We start from the raw sequence: 16138 nt of genomic DNA, 5'->3' as shown, positions 1-16138 counted from the left end.
TTTTGAATATGCCCTTTGACGGTTCTACCCTCTTTGGAAAGAAGGCGGATGACAGTTTGGAGAAACTGCAAACGTCCAAGGCAGCAGCCAAGTCATTGGGAGCTGCTATCCGTCAGAATACCTTTCGTCCTTCGGGATCATCGTGGAGAGGACGGTCCTTTCGTTACTATTCCTCATATGGAAGGGGCAGGGGACGACCGGCTCAAAGAGGCCAAGGAAGATTTACCCGTGGTGGACGGGGTAGGGGAAAGAAAGCCGCACCCGCAGGAGCAGGAGCCACTTTACCTTCGGCAACTGCATCAGCCGCTTCAAAACCACTCTGAGGTCTCCCCTCACAGAACACCAGTAGGGGGCAGGTTAACTCACCATCTGACGGAATGGCAGGCTATTACGTCAGATGCTTGGGCTCTGGAGACAGTAGCCCAAGGTTACTGCCTGCCCTTCCTACATATCCCTCAGAGTCATCCACCGGGGAACAACCCTTTGAAGCTTCCAGATCCGCTCCTCTTGCAGGAGGTTTTAGACCTGCTAGAGAAAGGTGCCATAGAACTGGTACCTGTAGCGGAAAGGAACAAGGGTTGGTACTCCCCCTACTTCATAATACCGAAGAAGGACGGAGGACTGAGACCCATCTTAGACTTACGGGAATTGAACAAATTCCTCCGAAAGGACAAGTTCAAGATGGTGACTCTCTCTCAGATCCTTCAGGCCCTCCAGCTTCAGGACTGGTTGGTATCTCTAGACCTCCAGGACGCTTATTTCCATGTGCCGATCCATCCCAGGCACAGGGGATACCTGAGGTTCGCAATTGGCAGCTCTCATTATCAATTTCGAGTTCTGCCATTTGGGCTAACCTCCGCCCCGAGGGTCTTTACCAAGCTAATGTCGGTTGTGGCTGCAAGTCTAAGGAGGGAAGGGATTCATGTCTACCCTTACCTAGACGATTGGTTGATCAGAGCTGTATCTTCGGAACAGGCTCAGAGACAACTAGATTATGTTTGCCACTTCCTTCACAAGCTGGGCTTCTCCCTCAATTTAAAGAAGTCACAGATGATACCATCACAGAGACTCCAATTCATTGGAGCAGTCCTGGACACTTCCCTGGGAAAAGCCTTGCCACCAGAGGTGAGGGCTCGAGATATTCTGCAGATGGTCATCAGATTTCAGAATGCCCAATATCTCCCAGCCTACGACTTTCTGAGGTTGCTAGGCCTCATGGCATCCTGCATATTCCTCGTGCCGGAGGCTCGCCTGAGAATGAGATCCCTCCAGTGGGCACTGAGAACTCAGTGGTCACAGTTCTCAGGAAGGATGACAGATCTCCTTCGGATCCCGGTCAAAGTAGCCCGAGACCTTCAGTGGTGGGCCTGTCGGGAGAACATCCTGAAAGGAGAAATGTTTTGGCAACCATGGCCGGAGATAACAGTAGTCACGGATGCCTCACTCACGGGGTGGGGAGCTCACGCCAACGACTTGACCATCAGCGGTCGTTGGTCTCCATCGGAGTCCAGACTACATATCAACCTGTTGGAGCTGAGAGCCATCAGACTAGCGCTGAAGGCTTTTCTGCCGTCTGTACGGGGAAGAAACGTCCTAATAATGACGGACAATACAGTGGCCATGCACTACCTCAACAAAAGAGGAGGCGTAGGCTCACTACCACTGTGCAGAGAGGCGATGCAGCTCTGGTTTTGGGCAATTCAGGAAGGAATCTCTCTATCGGCAATTCACCTAGCCGGAGAGAAGAACTTGACAGCGGACGCTCTGAGCAGGCAGAGCACAGTCTCTCACGAGTGGGAGATAGCTCAGGAAGTCCTTCAAGAGATCTTCGCCCTTTGGGGAACCCCTCAAGTGGATCTGTTCGCCACCAGTATCAACAGGAAGTGCGACAGATTTTGCTCAAGGGAATTTCCCCCGAGAGGAGCTCTAGGAGATGCGTTCGTAGTGGACTGGGAGTTCCCACTTCTGTACGCGTTCCCTCCGGTCCCTGTCATTCCTCAAATGATCAGGAGGTTGAGAAGGTTTCGGAAGACCATGATCCTAATTGCCCCGGATTGGGCCAGGAGAACGTGGTACCCGGACCTTCTAGACATGTCCATCTGCCCTCCAATTCGACTGCCATACAGAGAGGATCTTCTCTCGCAGAAGGAAGGTCAGGTTCTCCATCCAGCCATCAAGACCCTCAACCTTCACGCTTGGTGTCTGAAAGGTTGAGGTACAAGGATTGGGACCTTCCGGATGATGTTATGGAGGTGTTGCTTTCGGCCAGAAGGCCGGCAACTAAAACTCTATACCGCTGCCGTTGGAACAAATTTTGCAGCTGGTGCAGAGAAAAGAATATTGAACCCTTTTCTTGTGGTACACCTATGGTGTTGTCATTCTTACTTTACCTGGCTAATTCAGGCCTACAGGTTGGCACAATTAAGGGCTATCTCGCAGCGCTATCAATCTTTAAGCGCACTGCAGAGGAGCCTTCATACTTCAAAATTCCATTGGTAATACAATACCTAAAAGGATTAACTAATGTTTATCCCCCGAAACCTTTTCAAGTTCCCTTATGGGATCTAAACCTAATTTTAAACTTCCTAAAGGGTGCCCCTTTTGAACCACTACACTCTTGTTCATTGAAGCTTCTCACCCTCAAAACTGTTTTGCTAATAGCATTGACATCTGCTAGAAGGGTTAGCGAGTTGCAAGCCTTATCGTGTAAACCTCCACATACAATCTTTTACAAGGACAAAGTTGTTCTTCAGGTGAAGCCTAACTTCCTCCCGAAGGTAGTCTCGGAGTTTCACATCACTCAGAAGATTATATTACCTTCTTTCTACCCTCCTCCTCATCCGGGGAAGGAGGAAGAGAGACTGCACAGGCTGGACCCTAAGCGAGCCTTGAGCTTCTATATCAGCAGATTGGCTAAGATCAGACAAGCAGACCAACTCTTTGTAGGTTATGCAGGACATAAGTTGGGCCTTCCAATAACAAAACAAACCATCTCCAGATGGATTATTTTAGCCATTCTGGAGTGCTACAAATTGGCAGGAAAGGAGCCTCCTCAAAATCTAAGGGCTCATTCTACCAGGGGTATCGCAACATCCTCAGCCCTTCAAAGAGGGGTGCCAATTCGAGATATATGTGCGGCTGCCACATGGTCGTCCGCACATACATTTACCAAATTCTATAGCCTGGATTCCTCCTCTAGTCAAGAAACTAGATTCGGCAAGGCTGTGTTACACTCTGTCCATTCTGGAAGGGTAACATAACTTTTATTACTCCCGCCTCCAGTCACAATACCACTGCTATGGGAGTCTATCTAAGATAAGGAATACGTCGGAGGACACAATCCCTTCGAAGAACTAGTTACTCTTACCTTGTAACGTTCTTTCGATGGGATGTTCCTCCGACGTATTCCTTATCGACCCTCCCATCCATCCCCGCAGTATGACTTCCTGTGGGTTTGCAGCCTATGCTCCTTCAAGGTGATTAGTCTAATCCAAAAACATTACTGGGGACTACAAAACGGAACTGAGCAACGGACGCTGCGCGCGGCCTTTATAGGCAGGATGACGTCGACGTCGGCACGGAGGCCGTCGAGGGTCATCGACTCGGCGATCATCGACGCGCAGCGCCCTCTGGCGAAAAAATTTTCCGAGGCCAGCAAAGCTGAAGGATTTCTATCTAAGATAAGGAATACGTCGGAGGAACATCCCATCGAAAGAACGTTACAAGGTAAGAGTAACTAGTTCTTCTCCAGCATGGGGGCTGGCATGGATTCACATGCTCATGAATATTCCCCGTCAGGCTGGGAATCCTCGGTAAAGAAAAAACCAGTATCAGTTTCGTTTCTGATCTGTCTTTCGTAGTAATAACCAATCACTGGTCTCTGCGTCATACTGACCACAGCCAATGACTGCCCTCTACCTAAGCACCGCCTCTGGCAGCCATCTTCAGATTTTTACCGCACGTTCATGTGTTGGGATCCTCGTGCTATTGCTCTCAAGCGTTAGTGCTATTTTTTCACGTTTTTTCTCAAAAACTTCATTTTTTCCGGTCAAAAGAGCCTCAAGCTCCACCGACTCTCCATCCGATCAACGGGGACCCGTGTCGGATTCGTCTGCGCCCCTCAAGGGTGAAGATTTCGTCGAGCTACGTTTTGGAGGACTCCAGAAGCTTCTCAGGCCCGGAACATGGCCCAGGAGAAGGGAAGCTCGACGCCCGGAAAGCTGTTCAGGGTCTGCCCTGGATGCCAGCTGCAGAACGTCTTTAAGGAGGAGGAACACTCCTTTTGTCTCTACTGCTTACATGAGGACAAGACGCAAGTGGAGAAGGACTGTGCGTTTTGCGGCAATATGTCGGAGCGGACCATGAAGGACCGCCACCAACGCCTCGCCAACTGGCTGGAAGGGAAGAGCCCATCAGGCGAGAAGAAGAGTGTTAGGCAGAAACCTGTGCAGTTCCCTTGGGGAACACTGCAAAAGATTTAAGACTACAGGTAGAGCAGTAAACCCCTTTGGTAGCAGTCTGTACCACCCAGATTTACCTGGTAGCTGTGGCTGAGCAGTCAGACTTCTCTCAAGAAGAGTTAGGCAGTATGTAAAGTATACACAATATGTACCAAAACACAATAGCACAAGCAAACACTGACCAGAGCTTGGTTTCAAAAGTATATAGTTATTTATTTAAAATACACATAAGTTAAAAACACTCTAGCAAAAATATAGTAAAAGCACTTCAACACAGTTATAATGAAAGTAGATTCAATCCTTTCTCCTATCTAGACAACTCTAGGTAAAACACCACTTAATTAAAACAGAGGTGAGTGCTTAACGTTAGATGACACTCTAGTAGTTTCCAAGAAAGGGAGAGAAAAAGCAGAAATGGGTTAGACACACCACTCTAAGGTCCAGAGCACTTGCAATAGGCTTACAGAAGAATAAAGTCACAGGTGAGCAAAAGTCACTAGGCAGGGCCCACTCTTAGAGTAGCCGGAGCGAAAATGTGCCCAAGATCACACTGTTAGTTAGAGATTCAAAGTCTTGCAAAGAGTCAAAAAGAGGTTAGAGTGGCTCAGAAAGTTTAGCCAAAGTGTCCCAGGCACTCCCAGGTTCGAAAGCCGGGGACTAAATCTACCCCGTACAGTCGGTAGCAAGGGAAGCCAGGCAGAACACAGTACCTTAAGCGGAAAGGATCCTCCAGCGGTGGCAGTTGTTCCAGGCAGTGGCAGCAGGGCTCGACGTCGGTCAGGGGAGAAGAAGTTCTCGCTGAAGAGCAGAAGAAGAGGGTCGTTGCACTGCCCGGGAAGAAACCAGCCGCGGAGTCCTCCGGTTAAAGGGTTGGTGCCGACTTTCGCGGTATGGGGGTAAAGTGTGGTATTCCGGTTGCCGGGGTGCTTGGCACAGGCAAGGCGGCCACGAGATACCTCAAAGAACGGAAAGAAGGCGAAAACTGGTTGTCCCCACCAGTCAAGGGAAGGAGCCACTCCGTTAAGAGTTCTCCTCGGTCGTCGGGAAAAAGTGGTGAGACGGTTCAGCAGGGCTCCACCGGGTGGTGTCGTCGAAGCAGGTCGGCTCAGCTCTTCCCTCGTCGGATTCTTGGTCCTGTGGCGACTTCTGAAGTCCCAGTCCCCAAAGCCCTGCTTTTATGCAGCAAACCCCCATTCACCCAGCCTAGCTGTCACTCAACCATGCTAAGTGGTGAGCCGGGCGGCTCACCACTTGGGCCAATCAGGACGGAGTGCGACTTGAGTTACCAAGGTAACTCAGTCCAGGGTGCCTAAATCCCCCTCCACCCCTCCTAAGTACCCCAGACAGAGTGGCACCACTTTGGAGGGCTTCTGTGGAGAAGCCCGCCAAAAGTGGAACAAAGGGCTCCACTTTGGGTCAGAGTTACAGAGGCGAACACCAACGCCATTTTAGAATCAAGTTTTGGCAAAAAGTCCCAACCGGAGTTATAAAAATAAATATATAAACCGGCGGTATGTTTAAGGCTACCGTAAATAAATAATTAAATGTGTTAGCCTAAAACAATGGGAAATCCCATAGGGAAATATTCGCGGTCGAATATAAAAAGTAGTTTCCACTGCCACCAGCCAAAACTCGATCAGGGGGGACGGAGACGTGCCCCCTCGACTAACAGACCCTGGGGCAATCGAATTGCCCCAGCCAGTACGTCCACAATATGATGGTTTGTACTGGTTCTGTTCAGGATTCAAGACTAGTAAAGTCTTTGGTGACTTTACATGCCCTGGGAGACAGTAGTCAGTCCCAGGGTATGGAGTCTATGTTGGGGAGTCCCTAGGACACCCCTGGGTCACGGCACAGAGGGTGCTGTGTAACCCACATCACAAAAATACATGAGGCCCTATGGAGTAAGAGACCCCATAGCCCATTCAACACAAGGTTTAACCAAGAAAACACACTTCAACATGTCCAAGAGTGAGGGTAAAAGAGTCTCACTCTTGGCAGGAGAAAAAAATTAAACCCCAGAAATCCAGCAAAGCTGCTGGGGGACTCACTAGGTAGGGAAATTCAGCCTAAACAGAGAATTCTCCCTAACACTCGCCCCCCCCAGACTAAGGGACAGGAGGATTTAATCCACTCCTGGATGAACCTCATACCTCTAGTCGATGATATACATCCTAGAGAGTCCATCAGCATTTTGATGGTGACACCTTGACCTATGCTTAAGGGAGAACTCAAAGGTTTTCTTTTGCAAGCTAAAGGACCTACACACCCTTTGAGGAACATCAGTCTTTTTGTTATAGGGGATCTGGTTGACCAGTCCCTCAGAAGTTGGTACAACTTCTGAACCTATGTTAGGCTTTTTGAAGGGGTCCTTATAAAGGATTCCCTTAGATCTAGAGGGGCCTCCAAGGTTCCTCACCACCTCTCTTGTGGGAGCAGGTTGGGTCTTAGGCCTCTTGGTTGGAGGGGTTGGGGTTAGGCAATGTACCTGCTTCCCCTTCCTCTTAGATCTACCCTTACCTATTTTAGGAGTTCCCCCCCTAATATTAGGATTTGAGTTGGGGTCTTCAGTAGAAGGTCCAACAGTCTGAAGGTTTTTGGCCTTAGACTTTTCTTTTCTGGTTTTCCACCAGCACTGAGAATTACCAGTTCTCTCGGGTCCAGATAGGGGCCTAGTTGGTCTATCCACCTCTTCCTCAGAAGCAGGGGGAGTCAGAGACTCTGAGACTAGGGGAACAATGATGGAGCTTGGTTGGGGCTCCCATGTTCCTAGCATACTATCCTGAAAGGTGCCTGGGTCAGAGGTCAACTTACTAAACCCAGGGCTTGTAGTGGGGTTCTCAGTAGAGGGTCCCACAGGCTTAGAAGGGTCCTTCAAGGTAGCCTTTCTAGCCAATTTGGTTAAGTTCTGCTTCTCCATACTGGGAGGCCTGGGGGTATGTGACACTACTCCTAGAGTTCTTAGGTCATTCCCCAACAGGACCTTCCCAGGTACCTCAGCCTGAACACTGACAGGGATCCTTACTGTCATGTTGTTACATTGAATGAGGGCTGGTAGAATAGGAACCATTTGGACAGGGCCTCCAGACATCTTAGTGGGACCTTTGGGTGCTTTGGCCACATCCTCAGGTTGAAAGAAGCTTTCATCCACTACTGTTCTGCTGGCCCCAGTGTCTCTCCTGGCAGGAGTATCCTGGCCATTGACAAGAACACTGTCCACATAATACACCTTAGAGTTAACAGGTAGGGAGTTATACACAACCCTATTCTGGGGACTAACCAGACCCATAGGCTCTAAGTTTACAGTTGCTTGAAGACCCAAGGGTTCTTCAGCAAAGAGTTCAAAGTGGGCACTAGCCATCTGTACTTCATCCTCAGGAGTGAAGGCTAAGGAGACTGTGCTGATCCCTGCAGGTTTACCCTTGCACTTGGGATCTCCTTTGATATGGTCAGTACCCTGACAGACATAGCATTGTCCAAATGCTCTCTGGAAGGGTGGCTTGTTCTGACCTCCTTCTGGCTTGTGGCCAGAAGGTACAGTAGCCTGACTTGGTTTCCCTTGTGGCTTACCCTTATAGTTTTGTTTGGGGCCCTCTTTGGAATTTGTAGTATTAGAATTCTCTTTGGAGTCCTTCTTAGACTGTTTTTCCCCATCCTTCTTCTGAGTTACCCCAGAATCCTTGTGAGTGGCCCTGTTGGCAACCCACAAGTCAGCAGCCTTAGCTAGCTTCCGGGAATCTAATTCCCTGGAATCAGCCAAGTGTTGTCTGAGCTCAGGAGAGCAGGCATCATAAATAGTCTCCAACATAAACAAATTCTTCATACCTTCATAAGTGTTCACCTTGTAACCCTTAATCCATCCCTCTAAGTTTTTCAAACATTCATTCACCCAGGTAGCCCAAGGGGTACCATCATGCTTTTTGAGGCTCCTAAACCTCTTAAGATACTGGGAAGGGGTCTTCCCAAACCTAGCTATCAAAGCTAGTTTCACACATTCATAGTCCTTCCTATCCTCCTCCCCCATCTCCATTACCACATCAGTTGCAACAGGGGGAAGCCTAGAGAACAACCAGGTGAGTAAGTCATTTCCTGTGATGTTCTGGAGCCCATGATTATATTCAAACAGAGACAACCAATCCAACACATCCAACTTAGGCTCATACATACCAACCAATTCTTTAGGCATCCGGGGTCTTTTAGGACTGGAACTTCTAGAGGAGCCAGAGAGAGAAACATTCTCAACAGATAATTTCTTCATTTCTAAGTCATACTTGAGCTCCATTTCCCTTAGCCTTAGTTCTTTGTCAGTTTGAGCATTAAGTTTCTTATACTCCAATTCTAGCTTCATTTTCTCCAGTTCAAAGTACTGAGGACTAAATGTGGGACCTGGTAAAGGTCCAGTAGGTACAGCAGGTAGAGCAGGCAGAGGCCTAGGGGGGACAGTTACAACAGCCTCACCCTCCTCTTCTGACTCTTCCTCAGAAACATCAACATTTTGCTCCATGTTAACTTCAACACTGTCATCTACAGTCGCTGGAGTGGTAGGCTCCTCTGAACCATCACCCAGACTTTGGTTAGCTAACAATCTTTCAATCAGCTCCATTTTCTTGCCCTTAGTCAGGAGATCCTTATGTTTACAGAGCACTCTTAAACAATCAGCAGTTTTGGCTGCAAGGGACTCTTGACTATAGCTTTCTATAACTGACATGTTAGAGGTTTTACTTTTTCAGTGCTAAGCTTTGTGGTTAGTTGCACTAAGGTATCTAAAGCACAATAAAATGTATACTCAATACAAATCCCACCGCTGTACACCAGTGTTAGGCAGAAACCTGTGCAGTTCCCTTGGGGAACACTGCAAAAGATTTAAGACTACAGGTAGAGCAGTAAACCCCTTTGGTAGCAGTCTGTACCACCCAGATTTACCTGGTAGCTGTGGCTGAGCAGTCAGACTTCTCTCAAGAAGAGTTAGGCAGTATGTAAAGTATACACAATATGTACCAAAACACAATAGCACAAGCAAACACTGACCAGAGCTTGGTTTCAAAAGTATATAGTTATTTATTTAAAATACACATAAGTTAAAAACACTCTAGCAAAAATATAGTAAAAGCACTTCAACACAGTTATAATGAAAGTAGATTCAATCCTTTCTCCTATCTAGACAACTCTAGGTAAAACACCACTTAATTAAAACAGAGGTGAGTGCTTAACGTTAGATGACACTCTAGTAGTTTCCAAGAAAGGGAGAGAAAAAGCAGAAATGGGTTAGACACACCACTCTAAGGTCCAGAGCACTTGCAATAGGCTTACAGAAGAATAAAGTCACAGGTGAGCAAAAGTCACTAGGCAGGGCCCACTCTTAGAGTAGCCGGAGCGAAAATGTGCCCAAGATCACACTGTTAGTTAGAGATTCAAAGTCTTGCAAAGAGTCAAAAAGAGGTTAGAGTGGCTCAGAAAGTTTAGCCAAAGTGTCCCAGGCACTCCCAGGTTCGAAAGCCGGGGACTAAATCTACCCCGTACAGTCGGTAGCAAGGGAAGCCAGGCAGAACACAGTACCTTAAGCGGAAAGGATCCTCCAGCGGTGGCAGTTGTTCCAGGCAGTGGCAGCAGGGCTCGACGTCGGTCAGGGGAGAAGAAGTTCTCGCTGAAGAGCAGAAGAAGAGGGTCGTTGCACTGCCCGGGAAGAAACCAGCCGCGGAGTCCTCCGGTTAAAGGGTTGGTGCCGACTTTCGCGGTATGGGGGTAAAGTGTGGTATTCCGGTTGCCGGGGTGCTTGGCACAGGCAAGGCGGCCACGAGATACCTCAAAGAACGGAAAGAAGGCGAAAACTGGTTGTCCCCACCAGTCAAGGGAAGGAGCCACTCCGTTAAGAGTTCTCCTCGGTCGTCGGGAAAAAGTGGTGAGACGGTTCAGCAGGGCTCCACCGGGTGGTGTCGTCGAAGCAGGTCGGCTCAGCTCTTCCCTCGTCGGATTCTTGGTCCTGTGGCGACTTCTGAAGTCCCAGTCCCCAAAGCCCTGCTTTTATGCAGCAAACCCCCATTCACCCAGCCTAGCTGTCACTCAACCATGCTAAGTGGTGAGCCGGGCGGCTCACCACTTGGGCCAATCAGGACGGAGTGCGACTTGAGTTACCAAGGTAACTCAGTCCAGGGTGCCTAAATCCCCCTCCACCCCTCCTAAGTACCCCAGACAGAGTGGCACCACTTTGGAGGGCTTCTGTGGAGAAGCCCGCCAAAAGTGGAACAAAGGGCTCCACTTTGGGTCAGAGTTACAGAGGCGAACACCAACGCCATTTTAGAATCAAGTTTTGGCAAAAAGTCCCAACCGGAGTTATAAAAATAAATATATAAACCGGCGGTATGTTTAAGGCTACCGTAAATAAATAATTAAATGTGTTAGCCTAAAACAATGGGAAATCCCATAGGGAAATATTCGCGGTCGAATATAAAAAGTAGTTTCCACTGCCACCAGCCAAAACTCGATCAGGGGGGACGGAGACGTGCCCCCTCGACTAACAGACCCTGGGGCAATCGAATTGCCCCAGCCAGTACGTCCACAATATGATGGTTTGTACTGGTTCTGTTCAGGATTCAAGACTAGTAAAGTCTTTGGTGACTTTACATGCCCTGGGAGACAGTAGTCAGTCCCAGGGTATGGAGTCTATGTTGGGGAGTCCCTAGGACACCCCTGGGTCACGGCACAGAGGGTGCTGTGTAACCCACATCACAAAAATACATGAGGCCCTATGGAGTAAGAGACCCCATAGCCCATTCAACACAAGGTTTAACCAAGAAAACACACTTCAACATGTCCAAGAGTGAGGGTAAAAGAGTCTCACTCTTGGCAGGAGAAAAAAATTAAACCCCAGAAATCCAGCAAAGCTGCTGGGGGACTCACTAGGTAGGGAAATTCAGCCTAAACAGAGAATTCTCCCTAACAAAGAGTAAGAAATCCGAGCGGTCTTCTAAGACCTTTGAGGACGCCCCGGCGACGGGGGTCCAACACAAGGCCAAGCACCGGGAGTCCGCTGGCACCGGGAGCGCCGAACGGTCGGGCTCTACGGGCGCCAGGCAGGGCGCACCCTCCCCGGCACCTTCAGCCACGAGCCAACGCTCTGGGTCGGGTAAGAGGAAGGGCGAGCACCCGGCGAAGCTCCTGGAGAGGCCCCGGTCGAGCTCGAAGGCCCCATCGGAGGGGGAGCGAGGCAGTGTCCCCCCCCCCTCAAGGATAAGGCGGTGAGCGCACCTAAGGTGGTGAAGGCCTTAATCCATCCGGCCAAGCCCTCTATCGATACTGTCGCGGCGGCCCTGGCTCAGCCTGTGGAGGCTACACCAGTGGTGGCGACCTCGGGGCTCAGAGTCTCCCTGCCACCTCGGAGGGAGTCCTCTTTTGTGCCCATCGTTAGGACCCCCGTGAAATCCCCGGCGGGGAAGAAAAAGGGGGGCAGGGCGTCGTCGTAGATTCGGCTTCAACCTCGGAAGAAGAGCTGATCGAGGTCTTAAGCCACGGCCTTGGCGTGGATGAAGACCGGCCCGTCGGGATGGATCCCGACGCAGGCGACGACGACATCGTCGAGGGTGCCGACGGGGCCCCTGATCGCCCGTCGGATTCCCCTCTGCCAGCGCCGCAAGACAACTCGGCGGCCATTTTGTTGGCTATACAGTCCTTATGCTCAGAGATAAGGACGAGACTACCGTTGCCGACGGAGGAACCTCTCCCGTCGGGGGATCCTGAACCGGGACCTTCTGGTGTTCCCCCGCCCAAGAAAAGAAGGATTCACCCTCCACCTCCTTTTCAGCCGTCGCGACCCGTCCAGCCCTCCTCCCCGTCCACCCGAGGGGATGATACGGGGACTGACACGGCAGCGACGGGTACGGACGACGAGGTATACGAGGATCTACCGTCGTCACCTCCCACCAGGGCTTCTCCGCCCGACGAGATTGGATCGTTCCACCCCATGATCGCCAGGGCATCCGAGCTTTTCCAACTCTGCCCTGAGGAGAAGAAAAAGGAAGGATTCCTTTATCAACGGCGCGAGGCCAAGAGGAAGACGGTCCTCTCGGTGCCTCTACTGGACGACATTTGGGATGAGGGCCTCGCCCTCCTCAAGAACCCTTCCACGACGCCAGCTAGAAGAGACCGGTACGAGAAGAAGTACCGGGTCCCGGACGCGGCCCCCCTGTGCCTCTGTTCGCAGCCTACCCCGGACTACGTCGTCTCCGCGGCGGCCAGGAAGAAAGAGGGGGGGGGGGCCTCCACATCGACTTCCCCACCGGACGGCGAGGGAAAGAAATTGGACGCTATGGGACGCAGGGTCATCTCGTCTGCAGCGACGACGATTAAAGCGGCCAACGCCTTGGCTATCGTGGCCCGCTACGACAGGGAGCTATGGTACAAACTGGCTCCCCTGCTGGACTTCCTACCGGACGACAAGAGGGCGGATGCCCTGGAGATCCTACAGGAAGGTGAGGTGGTGTCGGACCACGCCATCACTATTGCGACGGACATCGCCGACACTGGGTTTCGCCAGTTGGGCAACGGCGTGTGCCTTAGGCGGCGTGGATGGCTCAAGGCTACAGACTTCCGTCAAGACGTACAGACCAGAGTCCTGGACATGCCGTTCGATGGGAACAACCTGTTTGGGAAAACAGTGGACGATTCCCTTCAGGCCGTTAAAGCGGACACTGAGACGGCCCGGGCCCTTGGGGTTCTACAGCAACGACGGACGCCCTTTCGGATCAGCGCAGGCAAGGGCGCCTCCAAAGGTTCCGGCGGCGGTTTCTCCACCTACCGTCAAGCGGCCCGCTCGTCGTCTCAGGAGGCCTACAGAGGACGAGGCAAGTCTGGCAGACCCCGTCGTCGTCGCCAAGGAGGACAAGGCGGCAAAGCCTCGTCGAAACAGGATTGAACCGGCCGTGGGGTCGGGCCCCCACCGAAGCACCCCGGTGGGAGGCCGGCTGGCGAGCTTCGTCAGCGTGTGGGAGTCCATCTCCACCGACCGTTGGGTGCTGGACGCCTTAGCCCGGGGCCACGCGCTAGAGTTTCAAAGAAGGTGCCCGCGCGTCCCCCCCGTGGCCAGGAAAGAGCTTTACGTCCCTCAGCTTCTCCTGGAGGTAAAGGCGATGCTCAGGAAGGGCGCCATCGAACTCGTCCCAAAGAGGCTTCGGGGCTCCGGAGTTTACTCGAGATACTTCCTCGTGAAGAAGACGACGGGAGGATGGCGCCCCATCCTAGACCTGCGACGTCTGAACAAGTTCATCAAGGCGCAGAAGTTCCGGATGGTCACCCTCCAGCACGTCCTGGGTCAGCTGGAGGAAGGAGACTTCCTGTCGTCGTTGGATTTGGAGGATGCCTACTTCCATATTCCCATCCTAAAGGGGCACCGAAAATTCCTCAGGTTTGTGGTCCAAGGGCGTCACTACCAGTTCAAAGCCCTCCCCTTCGGACTACTGTCGGCACCCAGGGTATTTACCAAGTGCCTTGCGCCGGTGGCGGCGCAGCTGCGCCGCGAGGGGATCCACGTCTACCCCTCATCCAAGCCAAGACGAGGGTGCTCGCCGTGGAGCACACGGCAAGGACCGTCCAACTTCTCACGGACCTGGGATTCTCCGTGAACTACGCCAAGTCCCACCTGGTACCCCCGCAAAACGCACTGTTTCTGGGAGCGAAGCTCGACACAGTGTCCCTTCTGGCCTCCCCGTCGGAGGAAAGGACCAGGTCCATCCTGGGCAAGGTACAGCAGATGTTGGTTTCCGACGCGGCCAAGGTGAGGTCCATCAAGTCCCTCCTCGGAATGATGTCTTCTTGCATCTACCTCATTGCCATGTGCAGGCTCCGGATGCGCCCGTTACAGGAGTTCCTGGACGCGTGCTGGATCCAAACGACGGGCGGCTTCGAGGAGAGGATCACACTCGATGAGAGTTTCCGCCGAGCGGTCCGGTGGTGGGGCACCCGCGCGCATCTGACGGCGGGCATGGACTTCCAGACCCCAGACCACCAGCCTTTGGCTCCCGACGGAGAAGTCCCTCCATATCAACGTCCTGGAGCTCTGTGCAGTGTTCTGGGCCCTCAGGTCCTTCCTTCCGTCCCTCAAGGGCAAGGTGGTGAGGATCTTCACAGACAACACCACCACCATGTTTTACATCAGGAAACAGGGCGGAACCAGGTCCCCAGCACTGTCCAAGGAGGCGCAGGACCTGTGGCATTGGGCCATCGCCCAAAGGATGTTTCTGGTGCCGTTTCATCTGGCAGGGATAAAAAACACCATCGCCGACTCACTCAGCAGGGAGCTGCGCTCGTGCCACGAGTGGGAACTACGGCAGGATCTAGTGGATCGCCTCTTCCGACGGTGGGGCACACCCCAGATCGACCTGTTCGCGACGTCGACGAACTCCAAGTGCCGGAGGTTCGCCAGCAGGTTTCCCCAGGCGAGGAGCATGGGCGATGCTTTCTCGTTCCCCTGGGAGGGCCTGTTCCTCTACGCGTTCCCTCCTTTGCCACTGCTAATCCGGCTCGTCAACCAGCTCAAGAGGTCACGGTGCAGGATGATCCTCGTCGCACCTGCGTGGCCGAGGCAGATATGATTCCCGGACCTTCTGGACTTATCAGCGTCCCCGCCAATCAAGCTGCCGGTGGACGCGGATCTACTCTCCAGGGAAGGAGGCGCCATCCTCCACTACAACCCGAAATCGCTGAACTTGCAGGCCTGGCTCCTGCAGCGCTAGAGTTTGGAGGATACGACATACTGGCCGACTGCAGAGAGGTTCTTGCAAAGGCCAGGGCGTCCTCGACTCTTAAATGCTACGGACACAAATGGAAGAGGTTCTCTGTCTGGTGCCACGCACAGAAGATTAACCCTCTACGCATTACGGCTCCCCAGGTACTGCCGTACCTGCTGACGCTGGCCAAAGCTGGACTGGCACACGCGTCCATCAAGATTCATCTTGCTGCGATCTCCCGATACACCAGAACCACGGGCCGGACGTCCTTGTGGTCTCATCGTCTGGTGAAAGAGTTCATGAAGGGACTGTTCAGATCGTTCCCGCCGGTGAAGGCTCCGGCCCCGGCGTGGGAGCTCAACGTGGTGCTGACCAAGCTCATGGGACCTCCGTTCGAGCCTCTGCACTCGGCCCCGTTGAAGTTTCTGTCGTGGAAAACAGCGTTTCTTGTGGCCATCACCTCTGCACGACAGGTGGGAGAGATCCAGGCCCTTTCCTGCAAGGCCCCGTACTTGACTTTTCACGACACAAGGGTAGTGCTCAGGGCGCACCCCTCCTTCATGCCCAAGGTACCTTCGGACTTCCATCTCAACGAACCCTTGGTGTTGCCTGTGTTCTTCCCGTCGCCTTCGTCGCTGGCTGAGAGGACTTTGCACTCGCTTGATGTGGCTAGAGCGCTGAAGTTCTACGTGGACCGCACAAAGTGTTTTCGGAAGACGTCACAACTCTTTGTGAATTTTGGACCTGTCAATCAGGGGAAGGCTCTCTCAAAGGCTTCCATTTCCAGATGGCTCTCCGGCTGTATCATGTACTGTCATCGGTTGGCAAACCGACCGCTGCCTGGACGTCCGAGAGCCCATTCCACCAGAGCGATCGCAGCCACCACGGCGTTCCTTTCTGGTGTGCCCCTGCTGGACATATGCAGGGCTGATACGTGGAGGTCGACGCACACCTTCACGA

At 52.2% G+C, this 16138-nt stretch overlaps 1 protein-coding gene across 1 annotated transcript in view; it reads left to right on the top strand.

The window, feature by feature from the left end:
* The window catches only part of SMC1B (structural maintenance of chromosomes 1B), a 2377846-nt gene that overhangs the window by 654818 nt on the left and 1706890 nt on the right, over positions 1-16138 (top strand). The window lies entirely within an intron of this gene.

Source organism: Ambystoma mexicanum, chromosome 12 (genome assembly GCF_040938575.1).
Source record: "Ambystoma mexicanum isolate Mex_15411 chromosome 12, UKY_AmexF1_1, whole genome shotgun sequence".
NCBI classification, from domain to species: Eukaryota; Metazoa; Chordata; class Amphibia; order Caudata; family Ambystomatidae; genus Ambystoma; species Ambystoma mexicanum.
This window is presented reverse-complemented; position numbering and strand designations above follow the sequence as displayed.